The sequence below is a fragment of the Aquarana catesbeiana genome, linkage group LG08 (genome assembly GCF_042186555.1).
Source record: "Aquarana catesbeiana isolate 2022-GZ linkage group LG08, ASM4218655v1, whole genome shotgun sequence".
NCBI lineage: Eukaryota > Metazoa > Chordata > Amphibia > Anura > Ranidae > Aquarana > Aquarana catesbeiana.
The window spans coordinates 167,782,223-167,802,441 of NC_133331.1; the positions used below are offsets into that span (position 1 = coordinate 167,782,223).

Genomic DNA, 20,219 nt, shown 5'->3' on the forward strand with positions numbered 1-20,219 from the left:
CTGCCCCTCCTGCCCACCCCTTGTCCTGGCCCTGGATAGGGTTCCTGGTTGGAACTGCATCCAGCACCTGAGCATGAGTTCTAAATACTTGGCCATCATGCTAGAATTGAGACTGCACTGACCCTTAAAAGCTAGAGATTTATGTACAGCAAACCTTGTGATTGTGAATGATAACCAGGGAGTTGTATGACTTTGCTAAACATAACACAGCACCTGATATTGTGATACAATTAAGATCCATTCACGTCAGACTAAGGCCAGATTTATAAATTATGGGCACTGGTGCTCTGTGGTGCCATTCATTCTATGCATTGTAGTGCACTGTGTTGCAAAAAGAAATAGCGCATGCACCTTTTTTGTGTATTTTGGTGCATTAGGCAGCCCTTTTCAAATGAACATGCAATGTTAAGGGATGACATAAGGCTCATCAACATGTGTGTAATTTACCACAGAAAGTTATATTTAACAAACAGGTTCTCAAAGTAAGGAAAGTGGACTTGCACTATTAGCAAGTCAAAATATGTCTGGACCTACAAGATTGATTTTTGATTACAATTTCATTAAAATTGTGCAGCTAAAATGTCAATGCAGTTTAAAAATTGCACAGTAATGCAAACAATCGCTTAGGCTTGTCATACATTATACAGATTTCTTTTCCTTTAGACTTACCTAAATCATATATTATGAGGTCAAACCTAAACACTTTTAATTTGTTTGCAACTTAGGCAGGCCCTTATACTACTTAGTTGGAGGCAAATCTAAAGGAAATGAAATAAGAAAATTGTGTAATGTATGGCAAGCCTTATAGTAGCAGAATGTTCCAAATCAGTTGTAACATAGGTGGTAGTAGTCGGATGGCCAACTGTAAGTAGTCGCTTATAATTCCTTCTCTCCATGACGTTATGTAATTTTGAGTATAGAAAATGACCCACATTTTGTTTTTAAAACCCAGAACAAAAATTACTTATATTATGCTATAGAACATAAACCTTGCTTTTTTTTTTTTTTGTAAACACGTGTGGGAATAGGCAATAGAAAAGTATGGAATAATTCTGCAGTCATCTGTGAAATGTCATTTTTCTTCTTGGTAATCTTTTAAATAACAATTCTATTAAATAATAGAACATTGCCTATAGAAACAAGTTTACCCAAAAGGGGAAGCTCTGCTTGTTTAAACCCTTCCCCCCTCCACTGCCACTTCGGCACTCTTTTTGGGGGGGGGGAAGCGGGTATCTGGTTTGGACAGGTATCCGCTCCCTCTTCCGGCTTAGATCACTGCAGCAATGTAAGCTGGAAGTTCGTTCCCCCTTCCTTCCCCTACAGTCTTCTGAGACCTATCACAGGTCTTAGAAGACTATGTGCTTGCTCAGTAGGAAACAGGAAGTGAAGCCTTTACGGCTTCACAGCCTGTTTCCTACTAAACATGCACAAGTAAGGCCGCACTTCCTGTTTCCCTTACTAGAGATGCCGGAGTCTGCACCTGAAGCTGATTGAAGAATCAGTTCGGGTGAGGACATTGCAGGATCCCTGGACAGGTAAGTGTCCTTATATTAAACGTCAGCAGCTACAGTATTTGTAGCTGCTGACGTTAATTTTTTGGGGGGGAACCTGGAGCTCCTCTTTAATTAGTTAATAGTTTCAGTGCTGTTTATGATAATTACTGTGCGTTTCTGTTTGAATCATATGATTCTTGAATTCATACGTAGATATATAGTCATGGTTTATGTGCCTTATATTAAAGCTAATGTTACTTGAATATTTTCAAGCGTGTTGCACATGTTGTTCAGGCAGATCTTCACCTCTGCAGGGTTACCCCTGATATAGCTGGTACATTGAAAACATGTTAACTAACAAAAGAAAAACTTAGTATCTGCCATAAAGTTTATCTGCATACATTGATCTTAACATTTTATTTGCAGTTGACTGAAGATGCCAATTTCTGCCTTTTAAGATTTACTGCTAGATAAATGTATTTTACATTGTATTGCATGTTTTATGTAATCAATAATGGATAAATGTTTCTTGTTACATTATCTTTTTTTTTGTAATGCATCCATAATTAATATTCCTTCATCTTCTCTGTTCTTTTTTAGGACCACCTGTAAGTAACTGGAATCTCTTCTTGTAACTCTCTCTACTGTGTCCCTGCTGGTAACCGATTTATAAGGGTCGGAGGTGGCTGAAAGAAGAAAAGCTCCAGATAATGAATATGTCAATCTTTTCACATAAACCACAGTGCCTGGGAAACACAGATTGACACTCTAAAATTAAATAAACCCATGAACACTAGTTATAGATGTACATAATTATATATCTTGTCTGAGAGTATTGGCAGTGAAACGTCTTGAAAATGTTTAAGAAAGTCATCATTTTATTGCTGCTTGGTGTATAATTTCATAAAGTCGTTTCTTGCTGTGTAACTTAACAGGGTATTATATCACAAAAGCGACATGCATATCTCTAGCACACCTTACAGAATGGAGAATAGTGTAATATTTGCAAATCTTTAATGCTAATTAGGGGTGAGCAAAACATTACTGAACCAGCATACTAATGTCCAAATTATCTGTAAATTGTGGATGTAGTTTCTGCCCTGACCCTAATAAACTCAGGGGTCATTTGGATCTCTTACCCAGCTGACTTGAGTAAAAGTAAAAAAACACTACACGAAAAGTCAATGCTCTTACACATCAGATGCTCAAGGTCTACTTTCGTAAAACACCCAACACTTTATTTTGTTTGGATAGAGCAGGGAAGGGTTACATCATCTATCAGATTTTATTGCCCTCTGTGTGCCCAGTAGGGACATTAATGGGATAGAAAATATTGGGAAATCTCTTCAACGGGGACACAGAAAAAGCACATTTATAGGATAGTGAGAAGAGTTAGAACTTTTTTTATTGCTTACCATACCTTCCTGTCCCAGTGATGCATGCTCCCCCTAGTTGTGTCATGGATAGAAATAAAAAGCTGTCAGGTGTTTTAACTTTTTGCCATGCGATCTACATTATAAAATTTAAAATAGGCTAGAATTAGGCTTCAGAATTTGTATTAATAAAAAAAGTTTAAAGTATAACCATGCTCTTGCAATAAATGTAAACTAACATTGCTTGTGAATAGCAGATCATACTTAACTGTTACATTCAGAGTCTCCAGAGTATTTCCTATGAGCCCTTAAATCTTGACTACAGGATTGTTGTTTGTTTGGGACCTTCAATATGGGTAATTGTATATATTTGTCCTTGATGTGCTGATCATTTAGTCCTCTAACCAACTCAAAGAGAAGGCAAGTAACACTTGATCTGTATAGCAGACAAGCAGATCTCTCCCATTAAGCCTCAAAAATGTTTTGTCAGCTTCTTAACGGGGTAATGAAGCACCTGAACATCAAATGAAAATACAGATTTTTCTGTAAGTATTTGCACGAAATTAAGCACTGCCCCCTCCCCAATGTAAATTTCTTATGCCTAGAGACTGGTTGCTCAGGCATGGAACACTGGATTCTGAGAGGTGAGGGAGTTTTAAAGTTTTATTTTTCACTGGTCTTAACTTGCACATTGCGAAGATAGGGAAACACTGCTAAGGTAGGTTGGGGCACATTTGCCTGCCTTCTATTCAGACGTTACTTTTCTTTGACTTGGTTACACTTTGCTTTTAATTAGTTGCAGTCCAAATTTCACTTTATTCTTTAAATAGTAATTTGTACCAGCAACAAAGCTTTTGATATTGTTTGAGATATATGACACTGATCAGGTGAAGCATAAAGACATTGGAGAATTGTCAAAATCTTTTTATGAAATAATTGTTCTCTTTATTATATCCTGACTGTTTATTTTTGCTGTAAATTCCCTATTAACCCATCTGCTTTTGTTTCAGGGACCTAATGGACGACCTGGTATTCCGGTAAGCACCCTTTTTTTCTTTCATATTGTTTTTTTATAATTGTCTTGTTTGTATCCATTGTTCCGCATAAACACTTAAAGGGTTTGTTAACCCATATAACATAAATTCTGCCAGACTCTCTATTAGGGGTGCTGAAATTAATCGCTGCATCGCGATTTGGGTGTCCCCAATGCGGCATCGATGCATATGACCGGAAAAATCGATTGCCAGGTGACGTCATCCCTACTTGCCCCGCCCCTCCCGGGAGAGCGCTCCGAGCGTATAGTTGTTAAAATAACTGTGTTTTAATAAATCTTGTGTTACAATCAATTAAGTGCCCCACTGTATGTGCTTTTTAAAAAAATATGGAGCTTCATACCTCATTTCTCAGTGTGTGTGTACAATACATGCCGCTCATGTGACTGCCCCGGCCCTCCTCTCTCCTCTCACGTCTCACATTTCTCCTGACGTCAGCGGAGAATTCTCAGCCCCGTCCGCCTCTCTTCTGATCTGATAGCTAAAATCAGCGGGCTGAGAATTCTCTGCTGACGTCAGGAGAGACGTGAGAGGAGAGAGGCAGTCTGGGCAGTCACATGAGCGGCATGTATTGTACACACACACTGAAAACTGAGGTATGAAGCTCCATATGTTTTAAAAAGCACATACAGCGGGGAACTTAATTGATTGCAACACGAGATTTATTAAAACATAAGTTATTTTAACAGCAGTAAGTAGAGTACAAATGTGTTTGTACTCTACTTATACCTCATAAACGCTTTGTGCTGACAGTTCCCCGGCTTCCCCATTTGCACATTCCACTGCGTTAACTCCTAGTGTGCTGGAAGGTGCAAACGGGGAAGCCCAGGGGAACTGTCAGCACAGAGAAAGTACAGGGAACTTCACAGGGCTGTTTGTCAGCTGTGGATTGTAACCCCTCCTGACCTCCCAGCAGCAGCGTGTGTGAATGCCTGTACCCTGTAGTGCACCGGATTAGTGCACTTTTTAAGGGAGTGAGGTTATTTTTAATTTAAAGCGGAGTTCCAGTCAATTTTTTGTTTATTAAAAGTCAGCAGCTACAACAAAAGTGTATCTTCTGACTTTTAATAAAAAGACACTCACCTGTCCCACAATAAAGCGACGTGGCCACCCAAACCCTCCCTTCTCTCCCACGCCTATTCACGGCAATACCACTGTTTTCATCCGGCTGTGACAGCTTGCAGCTTCACAGCCGGGTGCGCATGTCTCACTGCGCTGTCCTGCATAGCCGGGCAATCTTCTGGGACTTGTGATGTGTCCCAGAAGATTGCAGAGAGGAAGGGCCGCCTAGGCGGCCCAAGCGGAAGTGGGATCTCATCGGTAATCGTGATGCATCATGATGCATCGCGGAATCGAAAAAAAATCGAATCATTGACCAGATAATCGTAATCGAATCGTGAGACCAGTGAAGATGCACACCTCTATTCTCTATTAGAGCCTGGCAGAGCACACTGTACCTGTCTTATAGAAAAACGAGTGCTGTTAATACCTATTTAGAGCTGTCTTCAGGCCGGTCACATGACTCGCGGCCGCTGTACAGCTCTGATTAATGGATACTGCAGGAGGGGTCATGATCTCCCTCTGACATCAGCTGGGGAGATAACATGACCACTCAGCCTCTCCTGCAGTAGCCATGGAAATCGACCGAGATTCACGTGACCGGCCTGAAGACAGTGCTAGAACAATATTTACAGCGCTCGTTTTTCTAAAAGAATAATGCAGTGTGCTCTGCCAGGATATCATAAAGGGGCTGGCAGTGAGCAAAAATTTTTTATATTTTACTAGAAGCGGCGGGGGGGCGGGGGCAGAGACGGAGACACAGACACGAGCTGACATGCAGGAAGGAGGGGGTGAGGGGGGAGAGAGAAGAGGAGAGCAGCAGGGACAGAGCAATGAGACCACGATGATCAGGGTGGAGCTGCCCTGATTTTCGTGGTCTGTTTAGAGAGGGGATACAGGAAGTGCCAGATTCAGGTTTTTTTTTATAGTTTAGAGGGGGCAGATTACACAGCACAAGCACTGTGCTGTTTAATCTGCTTTAAGGTACCAGAAAATCTACTTCTTGGGGGGTTAACAAACGTTTTAATAGATCAAAGCAAAGTAGAGGTAAAAGTGCATTAAAACGTCTCATTTATGACCTCTACTTCTGTGACCTTGGTTATGTATTTATAAGCATCATGTGCCATTGTAGATATAGGTTGAACTTTAAGTCTAAATTTGTAATATCTTACAAAAGTACTGTGATATGGCATTTATCAATAAAGCATGATATACAGGAATGTAAGTAACAATTTCCTGAAATTCAACATTTATTAACACAGTGGGGTTGATTTACTAAAACTGGAGCATGCAAAATATGGTGCAGATCTGCATAGAAACCAATCAGCTTCCAGGTTTTATTGTCAAAGCTTAATTGAACAAGATGAAGTTAGAAGCTGATTGGCTACCATGCACAGCTGCACCAGATTCTTAGTGCAATAGTTTTAGTAAATCTCCTCCGGAGTGTAAATACTCTTATGAAATTCCATAGATCATATACATACAGTTTTAAAGTAGCCAGATGGTCTTTTTAGAACAGTATCAATAAAAGCAAAATATGACTAAAAACAGAAGTAAATACATTATATAAAAGATCTGCATACGTTTCCCATAAAGATGCACATGTTGCAAGCCAATACAGATTATGGTGTATTTTAAACATACACTATGAAGTATTTTAAACATGCCTGTGGGCTAGAAAATTGTGTAGACAAATGTCTTGTGCGTATCATTTTTTTCCTAAAATGCTTCCTACCTAACAATTTGTCTCATGAGGTTAGTAAAATATGTATTTCTCGTTTGCCTGTTAAACTGCAGTTTCATTTATCAATTCTAAAAATATCTTTACTCCAGTTTTTTCTTTACCCTGCTTGTTTTACATACACTTTTTCCATTCTAATTATGATTTAATCTTGAGATAAAGTTATTTTTTTTTTTTTTTATGCATTTGAACTCAAATGAACATTCTCCATCTGCTTTTAACACTATATATTAGTTTTGCGGGGGCATCCATCATATAGCCTTTTGTAAGCACCATAATGATTTTGGTACACTTCTATTTTGTGCTGCACTGATCCTATCAATGGACCTGGGGCACATTCTACCACCATCCGACTTAATTCAATCAGATATGCAATCCCCTATGAAGACCACACATGCTGCTTATATGCCATCTGGGGCCGTGACCTTTAACTCTACCCTGCCCCAGTAACAATGACTGATTGAGCAAGGAATAATGACTGTGGAATGGGCAGAGTTAAGAACTTGACTTGCTTTTTAAATCCCAGAGAGATGTAGGCAGAGGGGTATAGTAGCTATCCACAAAATACTGAGGTATCACTTGTACCCTTTACTTTATAAATATCTTTTTTATTTTTATCATTAACTAATGCTTTTCAAGTTTTGAGATCAAAGCTTTTAGGTCTGATAGATTTTGACACAGATGGGTTTGCAGGCTATAGCTTACAAACTAAGTGGGGGGGGGTAGGTTAGAGTTCAGGTGGTTGCGTTCGATTAAGTTTTACAAAACTCCCTTTTTACAACTGAAATATCAGTTGTATCCTTGACTTTATAAATATCATTCTTAATTTTATTATTAAAATGGTAGTAAACCACCAGCATTTTTTTTTTTACCAACCAAGCTCAGTATGAATTTAGGCCTCCTCTAGGGGATGCACAGCCAGGGGTTTGCACAGGCAGGGATTGCATTGGCAACTATCATCTTGGATAAAGTATTCATATTGGATTAAGTATTACACTTCGGCTCAGCACTTCAGCAAATGCACAAAGCGAAAAACCACAACAGACTACTGCAGAACACTAAACAGACTACAGGTGACTTGATTCTCCATCAAACTTTTTCATCTCTCATCCAGGCTTCCTCTCAAGTCTCAATCTCACCACTCTGTATCATGCACTCCCTACTTTTCCTTCTCACAGTTGCATCCTCTCTCCTTAAATTCTCTCTCCTTCACCCATCTTCTCCACGCCACAGCTTATATATATCACCCTCACTCCTGTCTTCACCTTATTACTACACATATCAGCTCCTGCTAATTCTGAACCCATATACCAATAAAACCTGCAGGACACTGGGACATGTCCCCCCACATAAGTCACACTCCCATATCACCTCTCTCATCCTTCTGCTCCTCCTAACTTCTAGGGGTATTCCCCCAAATCCTGGACCGCCATCATTTACCTTCGGCCAACATACCCAGCACCCCCCATCCTCTGATAGCAGCTGCAATCCACACAATCTCATTTCTATTCCTCTTCAGCCTAGAAACAGCCTCCCCTTCTCCTGTGCCCTTTGGAATGCCCGCTCTGTTTGTAAAAAACTCACCACCGTCCGTGACCTTTTTATCACAAACTCCCTGAACCTACTTGCAATTACTGAGACCTGGATTCAAGAATCTGACCTTCCTTCTCCTGCTGCTCTCTCCTATGATGGCCTCCTGTGGACTCACTCTCCCAGGCCTAGTGGATGGAAGGAGGTGGTGTTGGAATCCTCCTATCCCCTCAAAGCACTTTTCAGGTTCTTCATCCACCCCCTTCTCTGTCCCTCTCCTCATTTGAAGCTCACTGTATTTGTCTATTTTCTCCAGTGTCATTGAGAATTGCTGTGATCTATCGGCCCCCTGGACCGGTATCAAACTTCCTTGATGACTTCTCTGCCTGGCTACCCTACTTTCTCTCTTCTGAAATTCCAACAATCATTCTTGGTGACTTCAACATCCCTGTTAATCTTAACACTCCCACTACTTCTAAGTTGCTGAGCCTAACCTCCTCTTTTGACCTAAAACAATGGACAAGCGCTTCTACTCACTCTGCTGGCAACTGCCTTGACCTCATATTCTCCTACCTATGCACTACGCACAACCTCTCCAATATTCCTTTTCCTCTCTCTGATCTCTATCTTATTAGTTTCACTCTCACTATTACCCGTAGAAACCTTTGCCATTTTAACCGTTCTCTTCTTTTTTTTCTGCTACAGATTGTCTCTACGACAAAATCTCATCCTTGTCCTGCCCCAACTTGGCCACTTCTGTCTACAACAGTTCACTGTCATCCACCCTGGATACCTTTGCCCCCCTCACTACGCACAGAATCAGGCCCCGACCGCTAGAACCCTAGCAGACAGACAATACCAGAAGCCTCAAAAAACGTAGCTGCGCTCTTGAGCATCTGTGGTGTAAGACTAAGTCACAGCAAGATTTCAGCCAATATAAATCTGCCCTCCAAAAATACCATTCCTGCCTCCACACTGCCAAACAGACCTACTTTATCACTCTCATTAACACCCTCTCACGCAGTCCCCGTCAACTCTTTTCTACCTTCACTCTACTTCGTCCTCCATTACTTCCACCCACTAACTTACTCACTGCCCAGGAGATTGCTAATCACTTCAAAAATAAGATTGAGACGATTTGTCTCGAGATCTCCACTCTACAGATATCTCCCTCACTTTACACTCCTTGTCCTCCTGCACAATCAATACTTCCCTCTTTTAACCCAGCTACTATAAAGGAAGTCACTAAACTTTTTTCTAACGCCCACCTAACCTCCTGTCCCCTGGACCCTGTTCCTTCTCAAAATACTACGGTCACCATCTGACTCTATCCTACACTCTTTAACTCATATCTTCAACCTCTCACTCTCTACTGGCATCTTCCCCAACCCTCTAAAACATGCGCTAGTCACTCCTATACCAAAAAAGGCCTCACTAGACCCCACCAATCTTAACAACCTAAAACACATCTCTTTACTTCCTTTTTCCTCCAAACTCCTTGGACGTTTAGTCTACAACCGACTGAGCGACCACCTCATTGAGAATAACCTTCTCGATCCCCTTCAGTCTGGATTTCGCCCACAACACTCCACAGAAACTGCCCTCCTAAAACTCACAAACGACTTACTAACAGAACAGCCAAAACCAACGGTCATTATTCCGTACTCTTACTCTTGGACCTTTCTGTTGTCTTTGATACAGCTGACCACCCACTCCTCCTCAAAAAACTCAATTTGCTTGGTTTCCATGGCTGCACTCTCCATTGGTTCAAATCTTACCTATCTCATCGCACCTTCAGTGTCACTTACAACTCCACTTCTTCCTCTTCTACTCCTCTTACCGTTGGGGTCCCCCAAGGTTCTGTCCTTGGACCTCCACTATTCTCGATCTACACGTCCTCCCCGGGTGAGCTGATAGCCTCCCATGGCTTCCACTACCATTTATATCCTGATGACACCCAAATCTATCTCTCTGCCCCTCAGCTCACCCCATCAATCTCCTCACGCATCACTAATTTACTAACAGACATATCAGCCTGGATGTCAAACCACTTCCTCAAACTGAATCTATCTAAAACTGAGCTCTTAATATTTCCTCCCCCACGTGCCCCTTCCCCTAACTTCTCTGTCAAGATCAATGGCACATTTATCAGTCCATCTCCGCATGCCAGGGTGCAAGGGGTAACCTTAGACTCTGAACTGTCCATTCAGGCCCACATACAATCCCTGTCCAAATCATGCCGCCTTAGCCTCCGCAACATTTCCAGAATATGCCCCTTTTTAACTAATGACACCACCAAGCTTCTAATTCACTCCCTGGTTATCTCTCGCCTCGACTACTGCAACTCCCCCCTCATTGGATTACCTTTACATAGACTATCCCCCTTCAGTCCATAATGAATGCCACTACAAGACTCATCCACCTTACCAACCATTCAGTGTCCTCCACCCCTCTCCATTGGCTTCCACTCACCCAACGAATACAATTCAAAGTACTAACAATAATTTACAAATCCATCCATAACTCTGCCCCCAGCTACATCACTAACCTAGTCCCAAAATACCAACCACCAAACCGCTCTCTTCGGTTCTCCCAAGACCTCCTGCTCTCTAGCTCCCTTGTCACCTCCTCCCATGCTTGCCTCCAGGATTTATGCATCGCATACTAGCACATTATATGGAACTTAACTTAAAACAAAATCCTTCCAGCAGCGAGCCAACACTGCTGACAGGGCTTCCATCTTCCCCCACCTACCTTCCGGGTTCGCAAACTTCAGCTGTGCGCGTGGGAGCTGCCATTTACGGTGCAGGACTCTGACTCTAAAGGAACAACCCAGGTGGCCATTCCTTCAGATCGCATGTGCCGGTGATGTCTCAGGCTGCATGTACAGTAAATATCTCCTGAACGGTGCACGTTTAGGAGATATTTACAGTACCTGTAGGTAAGCCTTATTATAGGCTTACCTACAGGTAAAATTCATGTATAGGAATTTACTCCCACTTTAACCAATGCCTGGAGTTTCGAGATCTCTTTTCATTAGATGGAGCTTTTGGGTCCAATAGATTTTGACTCAGATGGGTTTGCAGGTTATATCTTACATCTAAGTAGGTTCAGGTGGCTGCATTGGGTTAAGTTTTACAATAAACTTTAATTTTAAGTGTTAAAGTGGATGTAAACCTGAAAAAAGACATTTTAATGAAGACTTCTTCCTGGTACAGTAGAGGATGTCAAGTCATCCATGCCCAGTCTTGCCACGAAGAGTTAATCCAGCTCTGAGCAATCCTCTTTTTTTAGTAAGATAAAAAAAAACACACACAGATAAGTTTGTGTCGCCACATCCCCCACTGCTGTGACTGACATCTGATTTCTTTATCTCATAAATGGCATGAGAGAGAGAGTGTTACGATTCCAGCTTCACATCCCTCCTCCTTTCTTCTTCAGCTCTCCCAGGATTGGCTGCTCCACACCTCAGCATAATTGGGCATGCTGAAGTCATGTGGTGCCTTTCCTGAATTTTGACTGGATGTTACTCAAAACTCAGGAATAGGAGAGTAGGAGAGTGTAGATGTGGGCGGAGAGTCTTGTGACATCACGACTCTGCCCACCGAGCTCCGGCAAAGAGATCCACCCATTGATTCCAGAATTTTACAGGGATCCTACTGCTGAAGAGGGTGACATTGTAAGGTAGGGATACATGCAGGAGGCTTCCATGTATATATACATTAATATTGTGCCATTAGTTTATACAGTGAGTGGTGGGTTTACATCCATTTTAATGGTTAAGGTTTGAGGATGAAGTTAAAGTGTAAAGGTATGGTAGAGTAAGATTAAATGTGAAAGGTTGTGAAAATTTCTGTGTTAGCTTAAGGAACTTGAAATGTATGTAAAGGCAACATTTTTCTCCAGAGCAACGAAGTGTTAAACCATTCGCCTTTTTTATTGATGTCTGTGTCCCCACTAGGAGATGCTCCTCTCTCTTTGTCCTGGTGATCATTGTCAATGGGACAGAAAGTGATGGGAAATACAAAATTTTAGAGTTATCAACAGAAAATAAATGAGGGAAAAGGGGACACCTGTTACTATGACAGCTGTCTAAGATAGGAATACTGTTCAACAGGCAATAGGAAGAGAATGAAAATCTCCCCAGCATGACACAGGCAGAAATAATAAACTAAAAGGAGGTTTTACACTTCTCTACTATAGCTAAAAAAAAAAAAAAGTTGCGTCTTTAGATGCTCTAAACAGTAGATGTTAAAGGTGAATTAGGCTACATTTTAGATATTAGCTAAGAGGCGGGTTAAGCCGTGTGCACACGGGCCGAAAGTCAAGAGACATCAGCCAGTTAAAAAAAACGGTCAACATTCGGCCCCTGTGTATGTCGGTCTGTCGTACATGCTGGAAAACCAACAACCAACCTACTCCCGATCAGCGTTCTCAGCCAATGGCAGAGAGCGCTGATCGGGGTGTTCTGGCAAGGGGGCCGGCCCCTGTCCCCCTGTCAGAACAGCTCAGTGGGGGGAGGTCACTATACTAATGTCAGATGGTCTCTGACCGGAGCTGACAGTTTTTTCGTTCAACCCACTGGGTTGAACGAAAAAAAAAACTTGTAGTGTGTACCAGGCTTTAGGTAGAGTCAGCTTACAGTACAACTATAGGCAAAACTTTTTTGGAAAGAGTGTAAATGGATTAGAACTCCTGTTAAGTTCTTATTGCTGTCTGTGTCCCTGTTAAGGAGATCCCCCCTCTCTTTTTGTCCTGTTTACCATTATCAATGAAAGTGAGAGTAAAGAAAATCCCAAATTTTGGGTTGTCCCCAGAAAAGTACTACAGGCAGTCCCCGAGTTATGAACATCCGACTTGCGAACGACTCCTACTTACGAACGGGAGGCGGCACATCGGAAAACAACATCTGCGCATGCGCGGCTACTTGACAGAACACCGGAAAACATCGTAAAACGACGTCTCTGCCGTTCTGCAATTCTGCGCATGCGCTTCCGACTTACGAACACATTTGACTTAAGAACAAACCGGCAGTCCCTAACCCATTCGTAACTCGGGGACTGCCTGTAGAGGGAAAGTCTTTCAATGTGGACACTATGTCTGGTGACCTGGGGGTTCCCAAGGGATTTCCCTAATTTGCAGGGAATTCCTTTCACTTCCTGTTTGGCTATGGGATAGGAAGTGAAGGGAAATATGCGAAATGGAACAAAGGAAGGGGGGGGTAAAAAACTGATAGGGGTTATAGCTCTCCCTTGCGCTGTCCAAAATGAAATAAAAGTTTTACCTATAGTTCTACTTTAAGAGTTAATTTAAGTTAGGGATCATAAAAGAAAACACTGAATGTTGACAATTAAAAGTCCAAGTTGAGATTTTACAAAAATATATAAATGGCCCCAACCTGAAAATGAAAGTGTGTTGTGAAAAATGTGACAGCTGCCCCTTTAAGTGTGAGACACACTATTGATCAAAACCATACAAATAAAGTGGACGCTAATCCCCTCAAAGTGAACTCATGATCTGTGTTTCAAAAAACATATATGTTTAACATTTTGACATTAATTAATTTCCTTAAATAGATATATACCACTTACATTTCTTATAAAGTGAAAAATGTGTACCCCAAAAATTGGCATTGAATCAACATCAAACCTGTAAAAAAATGCAAAAGCAAAAAAAACAAAAAAACAAAGGCACGTAAAACAAAAAAAACAGAACGCAAGTTCTTTATATTAGGACAACAAAGTTCAATATTGAAGCCCTTGATACAATTCATCCCATCACTTCTTTGTGGGTGATTCTAGATAATACACAAACAGTGGTCCACTGCCAGTGATGTTATTAATGCACTCACCAAAGCCCTAAGGCCACCAGGACCAGTCAAGCCTTTTTTATTTTTTGGCCTACAAGGCCCAAAGCCAATTTCACTCCTTCCTTAAACAATCAGCGTATCCTCCTCCAATAGCGAGTTCTCCTATCAATGGATAAACATCAAACCCCAGAAAGGAAAATGATCATGATCGCCCAACACAGTTTTATTAAAATTCCCTTTAAAATACATTCCACAGTTTATGCGCTTATATTTTAAATGTGCCCAGGCCGGCACCCGCTCGATCGGCATTTCTAGATAAGCAAGATGCTCAAAACAAGATGAGATTTTGTGCTGAAAACGCAACCTACTGAACAGAAAATTGTTTTTGTGTGTTTTTTTGTTCACAGATACTGTATATAAACACAGCCGCATATATTCACCCGTAAATGACAAAATACTAAATTATATTATGTCTATGGTGGAAATATGAGATTTCATGATTCATTCAGCATTTCATGATAACAATGAATTATCCCAATATAACCTACAACTTTCATTTATCAGTGAGGGCGGACAGATACAGTGTTTTTACCAATTTTACAGACTTGTAACATCCCCCGTTAAACATGTTTTTATGAGAAAAGGAAGCAGTTTATTGGTCCGCATATCAAATGCCTGTATATCTTGGAACTACAGCTTGAAGCATGACATGAACTAGAAAAAAACCCCAGCGGGACAACAACCTTGTTAACATAAATGCATCAGAGACAATAACGTGTTTGTTTAAACTGTTCATGTCATGCTTGTATTGTTACATTAAAGAACGGAGAACAACAAAACAGGAAAACATTAAGTGGCACGAAAGGGTTGCGAAGATGTATGCAGACCTAGCCAGATGTTCTTGTCCAGGAGTGGTGGAAAGTATCTCATCAGAGGGAACATGCTGGTATCCTGGACTGCCATTATTTTATGTTTTGTTTTTGTTTCAGAAATTGTCATTCACTCATTGCATGTCTATGTTTTTACAAGTGTGTAACGCTTTGATGGGCAGCCAATTTCATGAGTAGTAACAATTAATACAATGTTATCAAAGCAGCACACAAGTTCTGCTTGAACATCATAATGGAACACTCTAGATAAATTAGGCTCTGGCATGAGACACTCGTTCTCTTCCTCCACTTTGAAATAATGGATGCTACAGGAAAATATATTGCATTAGCACATGAACATCTGAAATGTGGAATAGCAAAACAAATAATTGTAAATAGCCACTGCCAAGAAAATGGGAAATGCAGAACATTGTACCAGAGGTCTAACTTATTCATTATGATTAGTAAAAAAAAGGTGCTGAGAAAACAGACTTAAAGGGATTCAATACTGCAGTTGCTCCACAGTGCCTGCAGCTGTAGAGGTCAGTTAGGGCTTGTTTTAACCACTTGTCACCAAATCAGGTACAGTACCTGTATGTCATTTGACTTCAAGTGGTTGTACAGAAATGATGACTGCAGCTGCAGGCATCACCCTGGTACAATTTTTTATAATAGCCGGTCGACTCTCTTTTAATAACAACTGATGCCGCTCATCTGCTATTACAAGCAGCAGGAAGGGCTGTCCCTCCTTCCCACCGCCGCTCGCCTGGGCTCTCCCGTCCCACCAGGAGACCTGAGCGACCAGTTGGCACATCTGCCAGCTGGCTGGAGACCCAAGCAAAGCCGGAATCGGCCTTGATTAGGACTCAGATATGATAATGACATCTCTTCTGGTTTACTCGGGAACCAACGGCGTCAGTTTTAAAAAATTTAAAGTGTTCAAGTATTCAAAAACTCTGATCTTGGCATTTTGAATGCTTTCAAGTGCAGAGGAGTGGTTGGGGATCTTCACATGCCTATTGCTGATACAGGTATGTTTGCATTCCTTCTGACAGCAAAAAAAGTGATAAAAAGGAGACGGTGTAAAAATAAAAAGTAAAATAGAGAAAAAAAAATATTTAAAGCACCCCATCCCTCCGTGCTCGCACGCAGACGCGAATGCATATATAAGTCACACCCACATATGTAAACAGTGGTTAAACCACACATGTGAGGTATCTCCACGATCGTTAGAGCGAGAGTAATAATTGTAGAACAAGACCTCCTCTGTAACTCTAAACAGGTAACCTGTAAAAAAATGTAAAGCGTCGCTTATGAAGATTCTTAAGTACCGTAGTTTGTCGTCATTCCATGTACGTGCGCAATTTTAAAGCATTAAAGCATGACATGTTAGGTATCTATTTACACGGCGTAACATCATCTTTCACAATTTACAAAAAAATTGGGCTAACTTTACTGCTTTGTTTTTCTTTAATTCATTAGTGTGTATTTTTTCCAAGAAAATTGCATTTGAAAGACCGTTGCACAAATACAGTGTGACATAAAAAATTGCAACGACCGCCATTTTATTCTCTAGGGTCTCTGTTAATATATATATATATATATATATATATATATATATATATATATATATATATATATATATATATATATATATATATATATATATATATATATATGTATATATATATATATATATATATATATATGTATATATATATATATGTATATATATATATATGTATATATATATATATATATATATATATATATATATATATATATATATATATATATATATTTATAATGTTTGGGGGTTCTAAGTAATTTTCTAGCAAAAAATACTGATTTTAAATTGTAAGCAAAAAATGTTAGAAAAAGGCCTGGTCTTAAAAAAGTTACTGATTATTAAGAACATGTAACTCCTTAAATGTCCATAGCCTAGCCACATATTCACTTTACAATTTCTGACCATTTAACTAATCTGCTAATGTAATCCATGTGATCCATTATGGATCCACTACTATTTGTTGTTGTTTTTTACCTTTAACAAACTTTTGCATAAAACATAGATTCTTGATTTGAATATATTGCCATACCTGTTCAAGCTGGCCAGCTGTATCATACTTAGTTCATCCTTACTCAGCAGGAACACGGTGGGAACACAGTTTTGGCACCTCCAGCACTGCATGTATGTAATAGCAAGGGGTGCAGGGTCTATTGATGCTAACTGTTAGTGAATCTATTGTTGCTGCAGGGGATCTATTTTTTTTTGATGGGGGAGTCTATTGCTGCTGGGAGGGCTATTGTTGCTGGTGGGGGGTCTATTGTTGCTGGGGTGGGTCTTATGTTGCTGGGAGGACAGTTGATGCTGGGAGGGGGTCTTATTTTGAGGAAGGAATCTATTGATGCTGGCTGGAGGGAGATTTGTTGTTGCTGCTGGGGGTGGGGGGTATTTTGTTGCGGGTGGTCCATTGTTGCTGGGGGGTCTATTGTTGCTGGCTGCATGGGATCAATTTTACGGCTTTTCTTGTTATTATCAACAAATTCCATATAAATTACTTAGTACCACAACTGTTACTTGGTTCTGTATTCTCTAAAAGGGGCAGTACTGTTAGGTGGGCAAAGGGTGGAACCAAGGAATGGTGCAGGAGGTCAGTAGGGGGCGAGTTCCTGCACCTATTCTCTTAGAAAAAAAGCCCTGCTTACTGGCATGGATCTTTGCAAAATGCCAAATAATTACTTGCTCATATAATACTTTAATAAACATATAGGGGTTAGTTTACTAAAAGAGGTTCACCTTGCAAGGGTGGTTTTGCTTTGCAAGGGACTTTTCCTTTAGCTTAGAGAATGTGGTGAAAGTTTACTTTGCAAACAATATCCAATCACATGCAGGGAAAAGTCTTATAAAAAGTGAACAGCCTATTTGCTTTTAGTAAATCGACTACATGGCCTGAATATACGGTAAACTGACACAGCTGAAGCATACCAGTACATACCCCATATTTACCCCATCATGACACTATAATAAAGAGGTGAACTTGTGTATCAGCAAACATTCTCTGCAGGAGAATTTTCCAGGTGCATGTGTTTTAAATAACATTGTTGAAAGTTATATTCACTGATTTATAAATGAAATCATATAGGTCCCCTAAAGTATGCTATGAGCAAGTAAGGCTGGCCTTAGATGAGTCTGATTTTTTTTTGTTTAACCAGTAGGTTGATGAAAAAAAAAAAAAAAACGGACCCGATTCCCCCATCTGCACATTCAGTGTGGATGGAGGAATCCTCCCAGCTGTATCAGAATACACAGATCAGACTCTAGACTGCAGCGCTGATCGAGCAGATTTTTTCCAACCCGGGCAGTTGAACAGAAGTCGATCTACCGGTTTTTGACCACAGTGGCCATACAGGGATCAAAATTCAACTAGTATATGGTGAACCGCCCAAATTTTGATCCATGTATGGCCAGCTTAAGAGTTTGGCACAATTGAGAAGGGACTGGCCAGAGAGGAATTACTTTCAAACCATTGCTTGGCTTGAACATGTACTGAAAATGTGTGAGTCCCTGTTTTTATTGAAATGATTGCTAGAGGTATTTAAGGTTGTACCGCAGTGTCTTTTATACACATTTTATGCATTTTTTTAAATTATATACAATTTTTATCTTACAAGAAGGTATTTAACACACTATTCTTCCTGGGTGCTTTTAAAAATGCTGGTCATTCTTAGTGTACATGTTCACTGGCCTAAATTTACCACGGCCATGGGAAAATGCAAAACGTAGCAAAATATCTGCAAAATCACGCCGCAATTTTGCTGTGTTTTGAGTTTTTCTGCAGCCGGCGGTCAAATCATTCCTATTCTGAACGTGATTCTTCCACGTTCAGGAGAGGAGGGTTGAAGCTCACCTAAATGCGGCAGCTCCTAAACTCTGCTAAAAGCCAGTGGGGTTGATTTACTAACACCGGGGAGTGCAAAATCTAGTGCAGCTGTGCATGGTAGCCAATTGGCTTCTAAGTTCAGCTTGTTCAATAAGGCTTTGAAAAAAAACTGGAAGCTGATTGGTTTCTAAGGAGAGCTGCACCAGATTTTGCACTCTCCAGTTTTAGTAAATCAGCTCCTATGTGTACATTGACACATAGGCTTTTATGGAGTTGCATTTAGGAGCTTTGGCAAAAAAACACCAAAAGATCCTAAACTCAAGTTTAGGAGCTGCCATTGTAGACTAGTGTACATGAAGCCTTGTAAGCATCTTGTATGTAGCTGACAAATGAGTCACTTTGATGTAAAGTGTATGGATAGGCAATTTATTTTTATTTTAGTTTTGTATAAAGTAGCAGAGAGTTAGAACCCCTGTCAAGTTTTCATTGATGTCTGTGTCCCTGTTAGGGAGATTTTGTTTTTCTGTTTGACCATGTCACAGCACTGTGTGTAGTATAATACAATAAAAGGATGTGTTATTGTGTCTTTGTTTCAAACTTTGACCACAATGGTACATCATATATTATAAATATGTATTATAAATAGATAACCAAGTAGATAACCAAGGTCACCTTGAAAGCTGGGGGGGGGGGGGGGGGTGAATGCAAGGTGGGGCTTGGCATAAAGAAAACTATTTTAATTTTCTTTGAGAACATAGTAAGGGGGGGTCTTTATATAAAATAAAATTACCTTTAAACTCTTTCTTTTTTTTTTCACTCAACAGTTGTTAGTGGAATGGGAAGTAAGAAAACAAACAGAACAATTTAATATAAACAGACTGAAGTACTGGCCATATATTGGCAGATTTTCTTACAAAAATTCTTGCCAGTACATTCAATTATGCTATCAGAGACGTGATGAATGTTCAAAGTACTGCAAAACTGAGTCTGTTTTTAACATTTGATTTTGATATGAATGGAATTTCCTGAATGAAAATGACAATACACTGTTGGAAATTTGTTCATTCAAGAATTTTTTTTTATCCTGTACTTTAAAATTTTCTCATCACCACCTTCGACTTAACCTTCTAACCTTCTAAAGTTTCTGAAAATAACAATTTTCACACGAAAGCATATAGCCAGATTTACCCTTTCCTTACCCTTTTCTGCCAGCAAAAAAAAAGAAAAAATAAATTTTAGGTGGAGTTGCACTCTTATTCATATTTTAATAGTCATGCTACATCTGGCATCTCGGGCTTTGAAGTATCTTCATGTTTTCCAAAACCTTTATTTATACAACCCCCTAAATATTTCTATTCTCTTCCTGCCCAAACTCTTATCCTGTTTTCTCTGATTTGTTTCTATCTTTC

At 40.1% G+C, this 20,219-nt stretch overlaps 1 protein-coding gene across 1 annotated transcript in view; it reads left to right on the forward strand.

Moving 5' to 3' along the window:
• Window positions 1-3,852: 3,852 nt before the first annotated feature.
• The window catches only part of COL13A1 (collagen type XIII alpha 1 chain), a 250,216-nt gene continuing 233,849 nt past the window's right edge, over window positions 3,853-20,219 (forward strand). The window contains exon 1 of the mRNA XM_073596695.1: window positions 3,853-3,903. The gene's annotated coding sequence lies outside the window, so the exon portion shown is untranslated. The remainder of the gene's footprint in view (window positions 3,904-20,219) is intronic.